This window comes from Rattus rattus, chromosome 18, assembly GCF_011064425.1.
Source record: "Rattus rattus isolate New Zealand chromosome 18, Rrattus_CSIRO_v1, whole genome shotgun sequence".
NCBI lineage: Eukaryota > Metazoa > Chordata > Mammalia > Rodentia > Muridae > Rattus > Rattus rattus.
The window spans coordinates 1,615,718-1,631,386 of record NC_046171.1 but is presented as its reverse complement, the minus strand read 5'-3'; the positions used below and the strand labels follow the sequence as shown (position 1 = coordinate 1,631,386).

At 52.7% G+C, this 15,669-nt stretch overlaps 1 protein-coding gene across 1 annotated transcript in view; it reads left to right on the top strand.

Annotated features, from left to right (window-relative positions):
- Positions 1–304: 304 nt before the first annotated feature.
- Positions 305–15,669, top strand: part of Agpat3 (1-acylglycerol-3-phosphate O-acyltransferase 3) — an 84,048-nt gene continuing 68,683 nt past the window's right edge. Inside the window, exon 1 of the mRNA XM_032888315.1 lies at positions 305–477. The gene's annotated coding sequence lies outside the window, so the exon portion shown is untranslated. The remainder of the gene's footprint in view (positions 478–15,669) is intronic.

The window sequence follows — 15,669 nt, the reverse complement described above, 5'->3', positions numbered from 1 at the left end:
TCAGGAACACCGCAGTACCCCAGAAGGACTCCAGGGGGCTGAAGGAGGGAATTCAAGCTGGGCCCACGAGCACCCCGGTGGGACTCTGGGAGGACCGCAGGCGGCTGAAGGGGGTTCGGGCTGGGTCTAGGAACACCCCGCTGGCCCGGGAGGGTGGAGGCTGCTCCCGCGGGGCGCCCCTCACGTCCCCTCCCCCGCCCGCTGTCCGTTGGCCGAGGCGCCCGCCGCTGCGCCGCGGGCCGCGACTCCTCCCCCGCGCATCCGTCCGCGCGTGTCCCCGCGTCCCCGCGCCCGGCGTCCCGCGCCGGCGGAACTGTGGGATCGCCGCGCACAGGAAGTGGCGGCGGCGCCGAGGCGGAGGGCGGCGATGGGGCCCGGGGCGGCGGGCGCCGCACTCGCGAGGCCCCGACGCAGGGCCGGGCCGGGCCCAGGCCGCGCGCGCCGACGCGAGAACCGCGACCAGCAGGTGGAGTGCAGGTGAGCCGCGCCGAGCCCGGCGGAGCCGCCGAGGTCGTCCCCGCCCGCGGTCGCCCGGCCCCGCAGTGGCCGGCTGCGCTCCGCGGGCGCGCGGCCTGGAGAGCGCGGCGCCTGAGGCCCCGGGTCCCGCCCGGCTCCTGTGCGGCCTGCCCGGCTCGCCGGTGCGGTGCGGGGTGCGCGGCGGCCTGGGGATGGGGGCGATCCGGGAGACATGGGGATGCTGGGCCCGGCGAGAGGGCCTGGGCGGCCGCGAGTCCCTCTCCGGGGGAAACCTTGCTCGGCTCCTGGCTCCTCGCACTGGGGGATCCCCCATGCCTGATTTCGGGGCCCTTTGGGCTAATTTCATTTTTTTTTTGCTTGCTCAACGCCGAGGGAGGACTGCAGGTGGGACGCCCTGGAGGAAACTAGCTCTCGCTCGCTCTCTCTCTCTCTCTCTCCCCCCCCCTCTCTCTTTCTCTTTGACTTTGGCGTTGAGACCAAAGGCCGACTGTGAATTTCCACGTTTCACTCAGGCGCTGGGGTCATTCAGTAACCAGAGCCTCTGGAGGAAAACACCTGTCCACGGTGCTCGGTGGGCCACCAGGAGCCCTGGAGCAGTTGACCCCAGGTACCTACGACAGGAGGATCGTAAGCACTTAAGCTCGGTGGAAAATATGTGCAGGCTTCCCTTTTTACTTTGAGAGAAGTTTAGGGGCCCAGGGAAATGATTTTGGAAATGGCCTTTCAGACCTAACTTTTAAAGCATTGTGGAGAGTCTTCTAGAGAATCAGTAAGAGATTGGGTTCTTCCTGGGAAACGAGAAGGCTACTTGGATTTGAGACAGATTGGAATGACTCGACCAGAGCCAAGATCTCTTACTCTGGGTTTGGACATAGGGTGCCGGCTGGGGGTGCTGGGTTTGTGGCTTGTTGGAACTGAGTGGGAGCAGCCCTTTCTGCTTCGATGACATTGGGGAATGGATTGTGCGCCTTCAAAGAGGTCTCTGTGGGTTGTGCTTGGTCACTTTGATCACTTCCTTACTGTCCCTTCCCCTTATCAGGTAAGCAGGACTCCTTCCTACTTTAGGAGTTAGTCTATAAGATTGATTCCTAGTATCACACGCGGTGCTCTGTAATTACATTGTTTCCAAAGACAGTTACATGCGATTGCCTTGCCAGCCTCTCTCTGGTGTTGGTGGTGTGTGCTCCTCAGAGTGGCTCTGCTCAGCAGGTGGATGTCAGCTGGATGGCTGACCTAGCTCAGTCTGGACCTGCTGGAGGCCTTGTGTGTGGCCCCACCTGGGCTTATCTGTACAGCACCAGGGTAAAAGGTCTAGGTCTTAGAATTTGCCGGCGGAATTGGTGGGAAGTGGGTTAAACACAGTGTCTCCTAGGGAAGGAAGACAGAAGGGGTGCTGGAGAGAACGGGAAATGTCTGTCTCAGTCTAGGCTGCTCCCAGACCCAGGACCAGCACCTGGGAAGGACAGTGTCCGTGTGCTCTAGGGAACTGGAGAAACTGAACAGAAAGTACCTGATCTACTTCAGAAGTTGGAAAAGAGAGCATCTTCCGCAGCAGTGAAGTGGTTTACTTCTTTTCTTGGGGCTTATGGCAGAGACCTTAGGCTGACAGACTGTGAACCACACTGGAGTCTGAGGAGCAGGGTTAGCCACTTGTCCTGGATTACATCACAAATTGTCCCAGCCAGAATTTAAATGAAGAGCAAAGGGACTCCAATTTTCTCAAGCCCTGTCAGGGTAGTAAAAAAAAAAAAAAAAAAACCTGTATTCTTTGTCTCCGGCCCACTTGGAGGCAGGTACGGCATACTAAGATCTTTTAATAGTGGGGGGGGAAGCGAAGATGGAACTTATTGTTTCTGGGGTCAGAATGGCATCCTTAATCCAAACTCACCCCTGACAAGCTGGTGCTGGTTAACTGGTCCACATACCCCTCAGAAGACGGAGCTGGTACCAACTGTGTGTGTGTGTTGCCATCTCTGACTTGTGGCTTTGCAGTGTCACTCACTGCCTTTCAGATCCAGTGCTGGACCCTTGGCATCCCCTATTCTCTCCCTTGCCAGAACAATGGCCACTTTCCCTACACTCCTTGCCACATTCCACCCTGTGCATACCTCTGTGATTTCTCCCTTCTCGTGCTGTGGGCGCCGAGGTTTGAACAGCTTGTCTCTGGGCGCGACCGGCCACATTCTGCCGTTGGCATCTTGCTGACTTGTCTGACATGAGCTCCGTATCTGTTTCGCCTTCTCATTGAGAAGTTTCTGCTGCTCTAGGGCTATGTGGAGTTCTGTAAAACATTTGCTCAGGGACTTCGTGGGGGTTATCTTTATCAGCTAACTGAAGAACACTGGGGCCGTCAATGATTTTTTTGTTTCCAATTCGTAAAGCGAGTAACTGAACAGTGGGTCATTCCTAGAACGACCTCGTGGTGACTGCAGGGTTAATTTGAGCGTATTAACCTCACGATGCTTTGTTTCGGGCGAGTGCAATAGTGCTTCCTCCTTGGGCAGTCTTGCTGATTTGTTTAGAGTCCAACATGTTCCGATCTTGTTTGTCAGCCAAAGTCCAGCAGTGTACACTCGTCACCTGGGCATAAGCTTAGCTGTAGGGATGGAGAGGCAGGCCGATGGGGGTCCATGGGTCTTGCTGTACCTGTAACTGGCTACTGGACTAGTTGTGCCTTGCCCAGTGGCCACCTCTCTCTCACACGTGGACGGGATATGTTTTAGATGTCAGTAGGTCTGAGTGGAGGGTAGCACACTCGTGTCCTTCAGGAGGTGACAGGCAGAAGCCTCCCTCCTGCCTGGAATGCTTTGCATCACTTAGGATAACAGCCTGAAGCTAGGTGCTCTCGTTTGGAGCAGGGTGCCAGCAGCCCCACGTCATGTCCCTCTGTGACCCAGGAGCCATGCATCATTAATGTGCAGTGTCTCCATTCCTTTTGGGAAGTGGGGTGAGATCCATTATAAATGACAGCAGCAGTGGATATAGAGTAGCGTAGAAGACAGCTGCTGCAGGGCACGGGCCCTCTGTCTCCCTGTCTCTGCTGGCTGGCTAAGGGTGCTCTTCCTCTAACAGTTTGCTGACAGGAGCATTCAATACTATCCGCTGATATTACATTTGTCCCTGCTTTAAAAACAAGTTTATTTATCTAGTGCGCGCGCGTATCTGTGTGGGCATGCATGTGGGCGGGGCCCCGTGTTCAGAGGTCAACACTGGCTGTCTTCCTCAGTCCCTCTCCACTTGGTTCTTCTTTATTGTTTTTAGAAAGATTTATTTTTATTTTACGCGAGTCAGTGTTTTGCCTGCATGTATGTAAGGACACTATACACTCGTCCTGGTGTCAGAGGAAGCCAGAAGAGGGCGCTAGATCTCCTGAGGCCAGAGTAACAGATTATTGTGAGCTGCTATGTGGGTGCTGGGAGTTGAACTGGGGACCTCTAGAAGAGCAGCCAGTGTCCACTCCTAACCACTTAGCCATCTCTCGAGCCCCCTTCTATTTTTTAAAGATTTCTTTTTCCCCATCCGCCATGTGCATGTATGTGTGTGCAGGACACATGTGTCCAGGGAGGTACCTATGCAAGCCAGAAGAGGTTGCCAGAAGAGGTCTCCCTTGCAGCCGGAGTCACAGGTGGTTACAAGTCACCTGTGGCTGCTGGGCACTGAATTTGGTCCTCTGGGGAACCAAGGGGACAGCACTCTGAACTGCTAAGTGGCCTCTCTAGCCTTCCCACCTTGTTCTCTGAGACAGGGTCTCTCACTGAAATGGAAGCTCACAGATCTGGCTAAGCTGGCTGGCAGCTAGCAGTTACTATGTACTCTCCTATGTTTCCCTCCCAGCGTCAGGATTGCAGGTCTGAGCTGCTGCACTGGGCTTCTTACATGGGTGCCTGGGATCTGCGGTCCTCTTGCTGTGTGATATGCCCCAGCCCCTGCCTCTACTTTGCTTATCTCACTGCCGTAGAGGACGGAGCAACTGTGCCCATTTCATATACACCTCGTTTAATTCTCCAAGAGATGCCAAAGAAAGGAGTGTCTCTCGGTGACACTGAAGCTGAGAATGGGATCGGTACCCCTGAGCAGACGGGCTTGGCTTGGCAGGTCTCGATTTCAGACACCATTGAATCTCCAGCTACGGGGTTTGTCCTCCAGACCGCTTGATACTCAGAATATACAAGATGTGAAAAACTCAAGTTTCTCAAACAGATCAAGTGATTAATTAGCTCTACATACTCGTCTGTGTTCAGATCGGTGTTACTTGTGCAGGCTACTCTTGCTGTAGAGGGCTCAAAGCCACAGCCATGTACCAGAAGTGGCGCTGGACTGGGGGGGAATATACTCACTGAGTTTTTCTTCTTTGTGTGAAAGGCTACGTGTTGACGCTGTGTGGGTTCGTTCACACAGACAGACAGACAGACAGACACACCAATGATCCAGGCAGGCTTCCTATTGATTGATTTCTGATCTCGGTCATTGTCCCAGTGTAATTGCAGGGACTGGTTGAATGAACCGGTTTGCCTTTTATTAGAAAGAGACACAGGAAGGAGCAGTCGGAGTCCCTCAAAAAGTGTGGTGAGATTGCTGAGATTTTTTTTTTTTTTTTTTTTTGGTTCTTTTTTTTTCCGGAGCTGGGGACCAAACCCAGGGCCTTGCGCTTCCTAGGCAAGCGCTCTACCACTGAGCTAAATCCCCAACCCCTGCTGAGATTTTTTTGTTGTTGTTGTTGTTGCTGCCAGAGGCAGATTGGGTCCTCGGTAAGGACAGCAAGCCCTCTTAACTGCTAAGCTGCCTTAGCAATTCATTAGCCTGGGCAGATCATTAAATGAAGACGGCATCAGCTAGAGTTACGTGGGAAACGGGTGCAGGCGATGAAACTCAGAGTACAAGAGGTCTCCTGGGGAAGATGCTACGTGTGGCAGGGTTTGGGAAAAGAGGCTGGGCTGGAGGGAGGCGGGACAGATGAGGAAGAATCTTAACAGAGGAATCATCCAGGCCTGTGCAGAGAGCCTCGAGCTAGGAGGTCCACAGGCCCTTGTCCCACAGCCTGCCCTGGGCTCCTCCCTCACCTGGGAGCTCCCCGGTCATGTTGCCCCACGAGTCATTGCAGATGACAGAAGTCTGAGTGGCAAAGCTCTGGCCACTTAAGAAATGAAGCTTAAAGCTTAGTAACTTTGTCTTTCTAGCTAGGGTATTTCTTGTGGGGAAATGCTGGCACAGGAGGGCCACATGTCCCATTGACAAGCATTCTACCAGCAACATCCCCAGTGCCAAAGTTTAGTCACCTAACGTGTTTTGAGTGTTTGCCTGCACGCATGTCTGTGCACCATGTGAATGTCTGGTGCTCACAGATATCAGAATAGGGCTGAACCCATGGGAATTGGAATAAGGACAGTTGTGAGCTGTTGTGTGGATCCTGGGAACTGAACTCAGGCTCTCTGGAAGAGCAGCCAGTTCAGTTAACTGCTGAGCCATTTCTCCAGCGTCAACATTAGTAACTTTTTTTTTTTGTTTTTTGTTTTTTTTTTTTAGTAGAGAGGGTCTCTTTACATGGAATTCACTCTGTAGACTAGGCTGACTTCGAAATCACAGAGATCCACCTGCCTCTGCCTCTGCCTCTGCCTCCTGAATGCTAGTAACTTTTGATATTCTAGAGGGGGGAAAGCAGGGCGTGGCAGAAGCTGTCCCCACTGTTAGCAGGTGGTGCATCAATTCAGGTAGCTTTGGGTTTTAGGAGCAGCCCTGTGGTCTCACAGGCCTCTGCAGCTCTGTGTGGTCTTTGTAGTAAGTGGCCAGAAGCTGGCATTGGAAGAGAAAGTGGCCATGCAGAGAAGGACTCCACAGTTCTGTACAGACATGGAGTCAGGAGCAGGTACACTGGAGAGGTTGAGAGTCAAAGCTGGCAGACACCCTCCATGAAGTACCCTTTGCAAAGCTCTCTCCATCAGTGGTTGGGAGACCACAACCTAGGTTCTAGGCACTTGTTTTCCTGGAGCCCTGACTGCATTGTAGTCTATGTACTACTAAACTTTTGGCTGTAGAGTGTTTCATTTTTTGTCGAACAAAGTTACGGGTGGAGCTTTTAAGGGCAGATTTCAAGGCAGCCAGGGGAGGGAGTGAGGTGTGGGTGTGGGATGTGAGAGGGGCGGGCTGTGCTGAACACAGCCAGGCTCACCTGACCTCCAGTGGCTGACCTCAGCCAAATGTGGAGTCACGGGACCTAAGTTACTAGTTTTTGTTCTTCTAAGAAAGATCCTGAAATCTGGTTTTGGTGCAAGTTTCTGTTTAGCCAGGGCTGTGCCCCATTAGCAGAGCAGTTGTCCATCCTCAGGCCCACCAGTGAGCTGCCACCTTCCCATTCTCATTTCTCAAGATAAAGTTAGAGTCCGTGAAATGGACCAAGGCATCTTTCAGAATACACACACACACAGGGTAGCAGCAAATGATCCTGTGCAGACACAAGCTGAAGGAGTGTCCCTCCTGTCCATCCGTGCCCTCTGAGAGCAGGGTAGGTCCCCTATGAGGACTCAAAGGCCGAGGACGGGGGGGGGGGGCAGAGCATGAGTGCCGGGTGAGAGACAGTAACTCCCCTGCTGTGGTCTATGTAAAGACTGGGTGGTCACAGAGGATGCTTTACCAGACACGGGCCCTCAGCCAGGTCCCCTTCCCACAAGTCCTGTGCAAATGTGTGTGGCCGTTCAGTACCCAATGTCAATGCCTCAGATGGGTCAGTGAGCTTGAGACTGACTTTGTGCTCTTGGGTACATGGTGTCTATTGCCCTTTGCAAATAGAATGCTGTGGAATGCTGCGTTAGTGAAGCAGGCTTCCTGTATCAGCCCCCATGTGTAACTTCTATGTGATTCCCCTGTATACCCTCCATTTCCCCCCCTTCCCCAGTGTGTGTGCCTCCCCTATGCCCCGCCCAATGTATTCCCCCTGAGTACTCCCCCCCCGTGTGTTTCCCTTATGTGTTCCCACTGTGTGCTTCTCCTGTGTACTCCCACTATGTGTTCCCCCTGTGTGGTCCCACTGTGTGCTCCCCCTGTATGGTCCCACTGTGTGCTCCCCATGTGTGGTCCCACCATATGCTCCTTCTGTTTCTCCCACTGTGAGTTCTCCCTGTGCTCCCCATGTGTGCTCCTTGGCTGGCCATGCTTTCTCCTCTGTGATGTTTCTCCTCCTCCTCTGCTGTCTGCTGGTGTGACCTTTGCTTGCATTTGACTCCTGCCTAGATTTCTACAGCGTGCTTTCTTGGGTGCTCAGGACGCTTATCAGTGTCCTTGCTCACTGATCCCTTTCCCACTTGAGTTCATCTTTTCACTTCATTTCATTTTAAGGAGCAGATATTTGAACTTTAATCGAATATCGTCTTTCTTTTCTGGGCTGTGTTTTCTGAGAGCTACACAGTGCGTGAGCCTGGGCACTGTGCACTCTGTTGTAGCGGTTTTAAGTCCACTCTCCCTCCGTCCTCAGTCTCTGTAGAGCATCCTTGTGGTGAATGCTGTAATGGTCCATGCCATGTGCCCTTATTCCCGGGTGCCCTTATTATCTTCGTTGTTTTGGAAGATGTTTTAAAAACGCACTATTTACATTACTGGCCCCTTGCCGCTGTTACACGGTTGCAGGTGACTGTTGGGTATTGATGTCATGGCTGGTCACCTAGCCATCCCTCATGGTTTGCTTGTTGCTTTAGAATCTTCTGACGCATCCATGACATCTGCCCGGCTCAGGGCCTCAGGGTGGTGCTGAATGGACAGCCGTGGGCATCCCTGTTTAGCGCCTGAGTTTAGGAAGTGATCCTAATTTCCCTCTGTGCTGTGGATTCAAACATTGCTGCTTTATTTTCAACCTTCCCATTGCTGCTCCTCAGAACAGAGGAGGCGAGAGAGAACCATGCAGAGAAACTGAAGTGACATCAAGGAGATCAGAAGGAAAGGCCCGTCTCTGTGAGATGCAGAAATGAAAGCAGGGGCAATGCTGGCGGACCTCACCAGGACGGCTAAGCTGTCTTAGGCCACCTGCGGTGAGTGCCAGCATGGCGTAGGACAGCCACTGTGCCTGGCACGACCCCGTTGGGACCTGCAGAAACTGTGGGGAGACTGTTGGCTTGGATGTACCTACTGTGTTCCCTTTCGGAGACACGGCTAAAGTGTTCAAAACTAAGGTCAACCCTCTAGTACTCTGTAAATTCCTGTTGCCACTGAAAAGGAAGAGTAGCTTGTATGTGCACACGTGTGTGCGTGCACACACACACACACACACACACACACATACACACACACTGTGAAGCATGCTTTTGTGGTTGTAGTACCTTGTCCAAGATATTAAATGGAAACTCCCATAAATGAGCAGTTTATCAGGGTAAAGTTGGGTACTGCTGTGGATACCGTGGTGAAGTCACACCATCCCGCCCCAGATCAGTGTATCCGTCCTGTAAGATCTACCTCCTTGTTAGCTACTGGGATACCCCTTTGGTGGTCAGGTTGCTATCATGGTACCGTAGTTGTGATAGTTAATACTGACTGTCAACTCGATGGAATTGATAATCACGTACACCATTAGAGAAGCCCAGCTCTGGGTGTGTCTGTGATTTTGTCTATGATTTCTAAAGACAAATTGATCCTGAGTAATCAGTGGGTCAGCATTTAGATGCCCTTACAATGCAGGGGCGTTGTTGGGGGGCGGTGTAACAGGTAGGGAGTGCTGCTTGCTTAGGGGACATAGGTCTCTGGAGGCATGATCTTGGAGTCGTATCTCCCCCTGGCTCCTCTCGCCCCTCTTTCTTTGCTTCCTGTCTGCCAGGAAGTGATGAACAGCTCTCCTTCATGTGGTCCCACCACTATGACACTCTGCTAAGGACATAGGGCCTGAGCCCTCTGAAACCCTGCCCCAAAGTGTCCTCCTGTAGGTGGCTCCACTGTTGCGGTGACAAAGGAGTGAAGGAGTGATGCAAAAGTGCCACGTGCTAAGGACCTTGTTTGGTTTAATAACGGCACAATGGCTCTAAAGGGGACACTAGGGTTTGCAACATAGGAGAGAGAGAGAGAGAGAGAGAGAGAGAGAGAGAGAGAGAGAGAGACTCGTGTGCTGACGGCAGTGTTTCAAGGCTTGTAGGAAAAACGCTGTACAGGAAGTCCCACCCAGCCTCAGGTAGCCCGTGAATGGATGACAGGAGTACCATGTTCAAGGCAGTAGCTGTGAGGAAGAGGGGAGGGGTGGCAGTGAGAGGGCTCAGCAGGTAAAGGAGTCTGCTACCAAGCCCAGTGACCTGAGTTCGGTCCTCACGACCCACATGTGGAAGGAGAGAAAGTTGTCCCCTGACCTCCATGCCATGACACATGTATAACACACACACACACACACACACACACACACACACACACACACACACACACACACACACACACACACACACACACACACGGAAAAGGGAGCAAGAGACCCGTGTGTGTGCTGCTTGATTCCACTCAGTGCTGGCTGGATGCACCGTGTGCCATTTGTGGGCTGCACACTTAAGATGCGCCACCTGTTTACATGTCGTACTTATATATGGAGTGACAGGAGAATTGAAGAAGTTAGCAGCATGGAAGACAGATTGCATAACAGAAAGCCAGACCTGTCTGACTGCTCTCCGGACTCACGGTCAGCACGCTCTTCTAGAGGGGGCGTGGGCTGCATTGAGGGGCCTCCCTGGGAACGGAGGCTCAAAGAGGGCAGAGAAGAGGTGCTTGACTGTGAGGGACAGGAAGCATGTGGCTTGCCATTACTCCTCAGGAGAAAGTGATATCCAGCCCTGAGCTTTGAAGGAGAAGATGTGGGGCTGGGCATCCTTTAAGGGATAAGGCGAGCAGCAGGAATTTAGGGAATCACCTTCCCTGGGAAACTGATTTATGGCTGAGGTCACGGGCAGGCCAGCATGCTGGAGGTGGCCAGTGTGCACAGGTTACTGTGGGCTTTAGACACAGGCAGGATAGCCAAAGGGAACCAACTTGTGACTGGGACAGAGGAGCCTGTTCCTGGCTGTGTAGTGAGGTGTCACGGAGGCAGTTTAGCTGGGGTACAGCTCAGTCCTTGCTTTATACACTCAGATCCCCAGGGCTTCCTGGCCTGGGAAAATGTTGATGTGAGGCTGTGTTGGGCAACATAGATCGAGTCCTGAGAAGCCTTCTCCAGGTACCGAGAGCGTGGAAACCAGGACATCTCAAATGCTGGGACCGAAGTCAAGTGCGTTGATGGCCACCCGCTCAGAGTGATTTCACATCTCTAGGCTGGACACCCCCACTCCAGGAGGCCCTGAGGTGAAGGGGGTGGAGGGTTACACGGCGACTCTGCAGGTCTGTCCACAGGACCCATTGTTGGCTGTGTGCTGAGGAGGAATCCCCAGGCACCGCTCCGGAGACAGTCAGGATGAGAGTCCGGGTGGGATAGGACAGAAGAACACGTTTTAAAATTCCTACGTGGAGGGGGCTGGGGATTTAGCTCAGTGGTAGAGCGCTTACCTAGGAAGCGCAAGGCCCTGGGTTCGGTCCCCAGCTCCGAAAAAAAGAACCAAAAAAAAAAAAAAATTCCTACATGGAAATAAACGAAGAGTTCACGGAAGGGGCCAGCTGTGGGGGAGGGAGGAGGCAGCCCTGTGGACCATGGTGTTTGATTTTCTACCATATGCCACGAGAAGGCTGAGGCAGGAGAGTAGTGAGTTCTGGACCAGCTTGGGGTACAGAGCATGACCTTGTCTCAAATGTTTTCCTTTCTCCTCTTGCTCCTGAGACTCCCCTGCTAGGTCGGTGGAGGCCTTCTCTGCACATGTCAAACTGGGCCCAGGGCCCCCTTCTCCTGGGTGAGCTGTGGCTGGATTTCTTGGTTTACCAGGACCATCCAGCTTCTCCAGTTGGCCATGAGGCACATTTATGATGTGTTAGCGGTCTCCTGTAGATTTGTTAAAATGTGGAACTCTTTGTGTCTGTTTGGAAGCGAGTCTGTCCCCAACTTCCTGTTTCCTGCATCTGTGTGTCTCGGAATCCGGGTTCTAATTACAGGCCTGAAGCAGGTGGGGACCCCTTCCTATGGGGAAAAGAGTGGGGGTTTGGAGGAGACATTCCCCAGAAGCCTCCAGCATCTGAAGGCTTGGTCCCCACTTGGAAGCTTTTGGGAAGGATTAGGAGGCGTGGCCTTGTTGGAGGTATGTGAGAAGGGGAGGGTTTTAGGTTCAGATGCCTGATGGCATCCCCAGTAAGCTCTTTGCTTCCTGCCTGTGGAGTGAGACGTGAGCTCTCAGCCACTGCTCCAGAGCCATGCTTGCCTGCCTGCCTGCCTGCCGCCACGCTCCCCGCCATGTTGGCCGTGGATTCTCATTCCTCTGGAACCATAAGCTCCAAATAAACCCTTTTCTCTCTGTAAGTTGTCATGGTGATTTTTATCTTAGTTTGTTTTTCAAATCACAGTAATAGAAAAGCAGGTAAGACAGAGTTTGTGTGAGGTTAGAGAAAATGTTCCTTAAGGAGGCTCTTAGTCTGGGCCTGGTTTTTCTTTTCTTTTTTTTTTTTTCGGAGCTGGGGACCGAACCCAGGGCCTTGTGCTTGCTAGGCAAGCGCTCTACCACTGAGCTAAATCCCCAACCCCTGGGCCTGGTTTTAAAATGCTGTGTGCGTGTACATTTTCATGCATGTGCGTATGTAGGTGTGCATGTGTGTGAAAGCCAGAGGCTCGTGTCAGATGTCTTCCTCTTTTGGAGACAGTTTTTCCCCGAACCTGGAGCTCTCTAATTTGCTAGGCTGATTGTCTATCGAGCCTTAGGTCCTCTCCTGCCCTTGTCTCTCAGTCCTGAGGTTACAGCTACAGTCTGACGTCTTACATGGGTGGCAGGGACCAAATTCAGACCTTATATTTACAAGGCAAACCGTGTACCAACTGAACCATCCTCTGAGCCCTTGGATTTTCTGGAAGATACGGTTTAACATCCTAGCTCCATTTCTGCAGTAAGGAGTGCTCTGTCTACATCCCTGGCCCTGTCAGGATGCATCATTTTCCTGAGCCTCTGTTATCTCCCTCCATGGCACCAGCTACCCCACACATTGGGCTCCATGGCATCTCACCTTTCCTGTGGTCCAGAGGTTGGAGAGTCGCTCAGGGGTTACTCAGACTTATCTCTCCTCACGGTGAGCAGCATGGCGCCAGGTGGCTGCTGTCTTCTGTGAAGGCCTCTGTAGGAAGGAACCGGCTCCAGATTCCTTGTGTAGCTGCCGCCGGGAGTCAGGGCCTTTTCGGTTTGTGCTAACAGGGGACCTTGCTCATTCACACCATCACGTGAAGGGGGTGGCGGGGGCAAGAGGACAAAGATGGAGAGATGGGTGGGGGCACAGGGAGGAAGTGTGAGCCAGGGCTTAGAAGACAGAAGTCGCCATGATGTTATCTTGGGCTTGTTACGTTTCAGGACTTAGAGGAGAGTGGGCTGAGTGACCCTTCGTCCTCTGCTTACAGGGAAATGCCAGGTTCTAGGCATGGGGAGAAGAGCGCCGGGGTATGCTGGGGAGGAGGAGAAAAGGCAGGAGTGTGTCCCCGTGGCAGTATCTGGCAGGGCCACTGCCCTATCAATTTCATGTCATCAGGTCTGTAGTACAGAGCCGTTCTGTCTCCCTGTTTTATAATCCCGTGCTTCAGCCGGGTGTGGTGCACGCCTTTAATCCCAGTACTCAGGAGGCAGAGGCAGGAGGATCTCTCTGAGTTCGAGGACAGCCTGGTCTACAGAGCAAGCTCCAGGACAGCCAGGGCTACACAGGGAAACCCTGTCTCAAACCCCAAACAACAGAATCCTGTGCCTCATCTGGCTGGCGGTCCTCTCTCAGGGGCCTGACCGAGGAGGCTGGCAGCTTCTCTGGCCATCGCTGTCACATCTGTTTTCAGTCACCCAGCCTGCATCATCTCTTTTCTCCTGTCCTCAGGTTTGTCCTCGTATCCTCCTGCTAGGTTCAAGTTGAAACTTAACTCTGTGTGTGCACGCACGTCTTGAGAGAGACAGAGACAGGGGCAGAGAGACTCGCAGAGAGATCTACTCACCCCGAGTGTTACTCCTCAGGAGCCTGCGTGACGGGGCCTCTCGCTGAACCCAGAAGACGCCAAGCCTCCAAGACATGGTCTCCCCATCTCTACCTCAGCAGAGCTGGGGTTTGAAGCGCATGCCACCACACTTATTTTGATGGGGTTCTGGGAACCAAACTCAGGCCTCCATGCTTCCCTGATGGCACTGACTGACTGAGTCCTCAAGCATAACTCTCAGCATTGTCTTGATCTTCTGGCTTTCCCCCCTCTTGGCGCTCCTGTTCTTTTCTCTTCCCTGTTCCATCGTATACATAGGGTTTTCCTTATTCAGCCCTAAGCAATCTCAGATTTCTTTCTTCCCCTTTAAAAGTTTTCTTTTTTCTTTTTTCAGGGTCTCTCTTTTTTTTTTAAGATTTATTTATTAATTACATATAAGTACACTGTCACTGTCTTCAGACACACCAGAAGAGGGCGTCAAATCCCATTACAGGTGGTTGTGAGCCACCACGTGGTTGCTGGGAATTGAACTCAGGACCTCTGGAAGAGCAGTCAGTGCTCTAACCACTGAGCCATCTCTCCAGCCCTCAGGGTCTCTTTAGTAGCCCTGGTTATCGGGAAACTCACTATGTAGTTTGAGGGTAGCCTCAGACTCACAGAGATCCTCCCGTCTCTGCCTCCCCTAGAGCAGGGGTTAAAGGTGCGGCACCATCACACCTGACTCATTCCAAGGTTTCTTATTCCTCTGTGACTCTCAGGTCAAAAGCCAGGCCAGCTGGCTTTTGAGGGATTTGCCTGTCTCCACCTTTCACCCCAGCATCTCTAGGATTAAAGAGAAGCACCCTTCGCCCTGTCTTTTTATGTGGGTCCTGGGGGTCTGAACCCAGGCCCTCACTCTCGAAAGCCAAGGGTTTCCCCACTGATCTGTCTCTCCAGGATGCTCTGCACCCACGTTGAGTGAGCGTGTCTGCCGTCCCCTGCACGATTCGTGGGTATGAATCCCCCGCGCTCCTGACTAGAGTCAGGGGTGGAACTGAGCCACAGCTGTTGTAGACTTACAGAGGGGAAGCAGACATGGGATTTCCAGGGAGGGCGAAGAAACCACGAAAGTGGTGGGGGAATCTGTGTGATCCCAGAGGAGCTAAACGGCGACAAGCCACCAACGGAACAGCACACTCAAGTGTGCCAAATGACTCAGCTGTCTCTGGGGAACTGTATCCCGTCAGCCTGTGGAGGACAGGACACACATTCCAGGGAGCTCAGGTTAGGAAGGCCTTCCCTCGTGTCAGCTCCTAACGAGATGTGGCTGCGTGGCGCCGCTGACTTTTCTTAAACAAACCGTCTTTCATCAGCTCGATGCCAGCAAACAAGGCCACCATGGCAGCTGGGTTTTTTGTTTGTTTGTTTTTTCAACGAAGGTTTTGGGAGCTGAAGAAGAACTACACACGCATCATAACGAGCACACAGTAGTGATAGCTAAATACTGTCGCTTTGGTTTGAATTTAGGCAAGGGGTAGCTCGGGCTGGTCTTGAAGTTATGATCTCTGGTCTATACCTGCTTCGGGCATCTAAGAGCTGGGGTTGTAGGTGTTGAGCCACTTTGGCTGTTAGCATTAAAAAAAAAGATGTGTGTGTGTGTGTGTGTGTGTGTGTGTATGTGTGTGTGTGTGTACGTGTGTGTGTGTACGTGTGTGTGTACGTGTGTGTGTACGTGTGTGTGTGTATGTGTGTGTGAGTGCGTATGTGTGTGTGAGTGCATGTGTGTGTGTGTGTGTGTGTTTGTATGTGTGTGTGTGGTGTGGGTGTGCACATGTGCAGGCACATGCATGTGCTACCTGTGTGTATGTCAGAGGAGTCCAGAAGAAGGTGCTGGTACACCGGAACTGGGGTTACAGGTGGCCGTGCGCCATCTGGTACGGGTGCTGGGAACTGAGCTTGGATGCTCTTAGCCACTGAGCAAATTGTCCGGGCCGTGAACTTGGATTTTTACAGGTGACAAACAGTAATTCAAATACAGCTCTAAAAAGACGATTGTGTGGGGTGGTGGAACTGGTGGGATGACTCAGTTGATAATTCTAGACCCATGGAAAGAAGCCAGGCATAGTGGCGTCTGCTCGTAATCCTAGCTCGGGTGAGGCAGAGACGGTGTGTCCCTGCGATTGCTGACC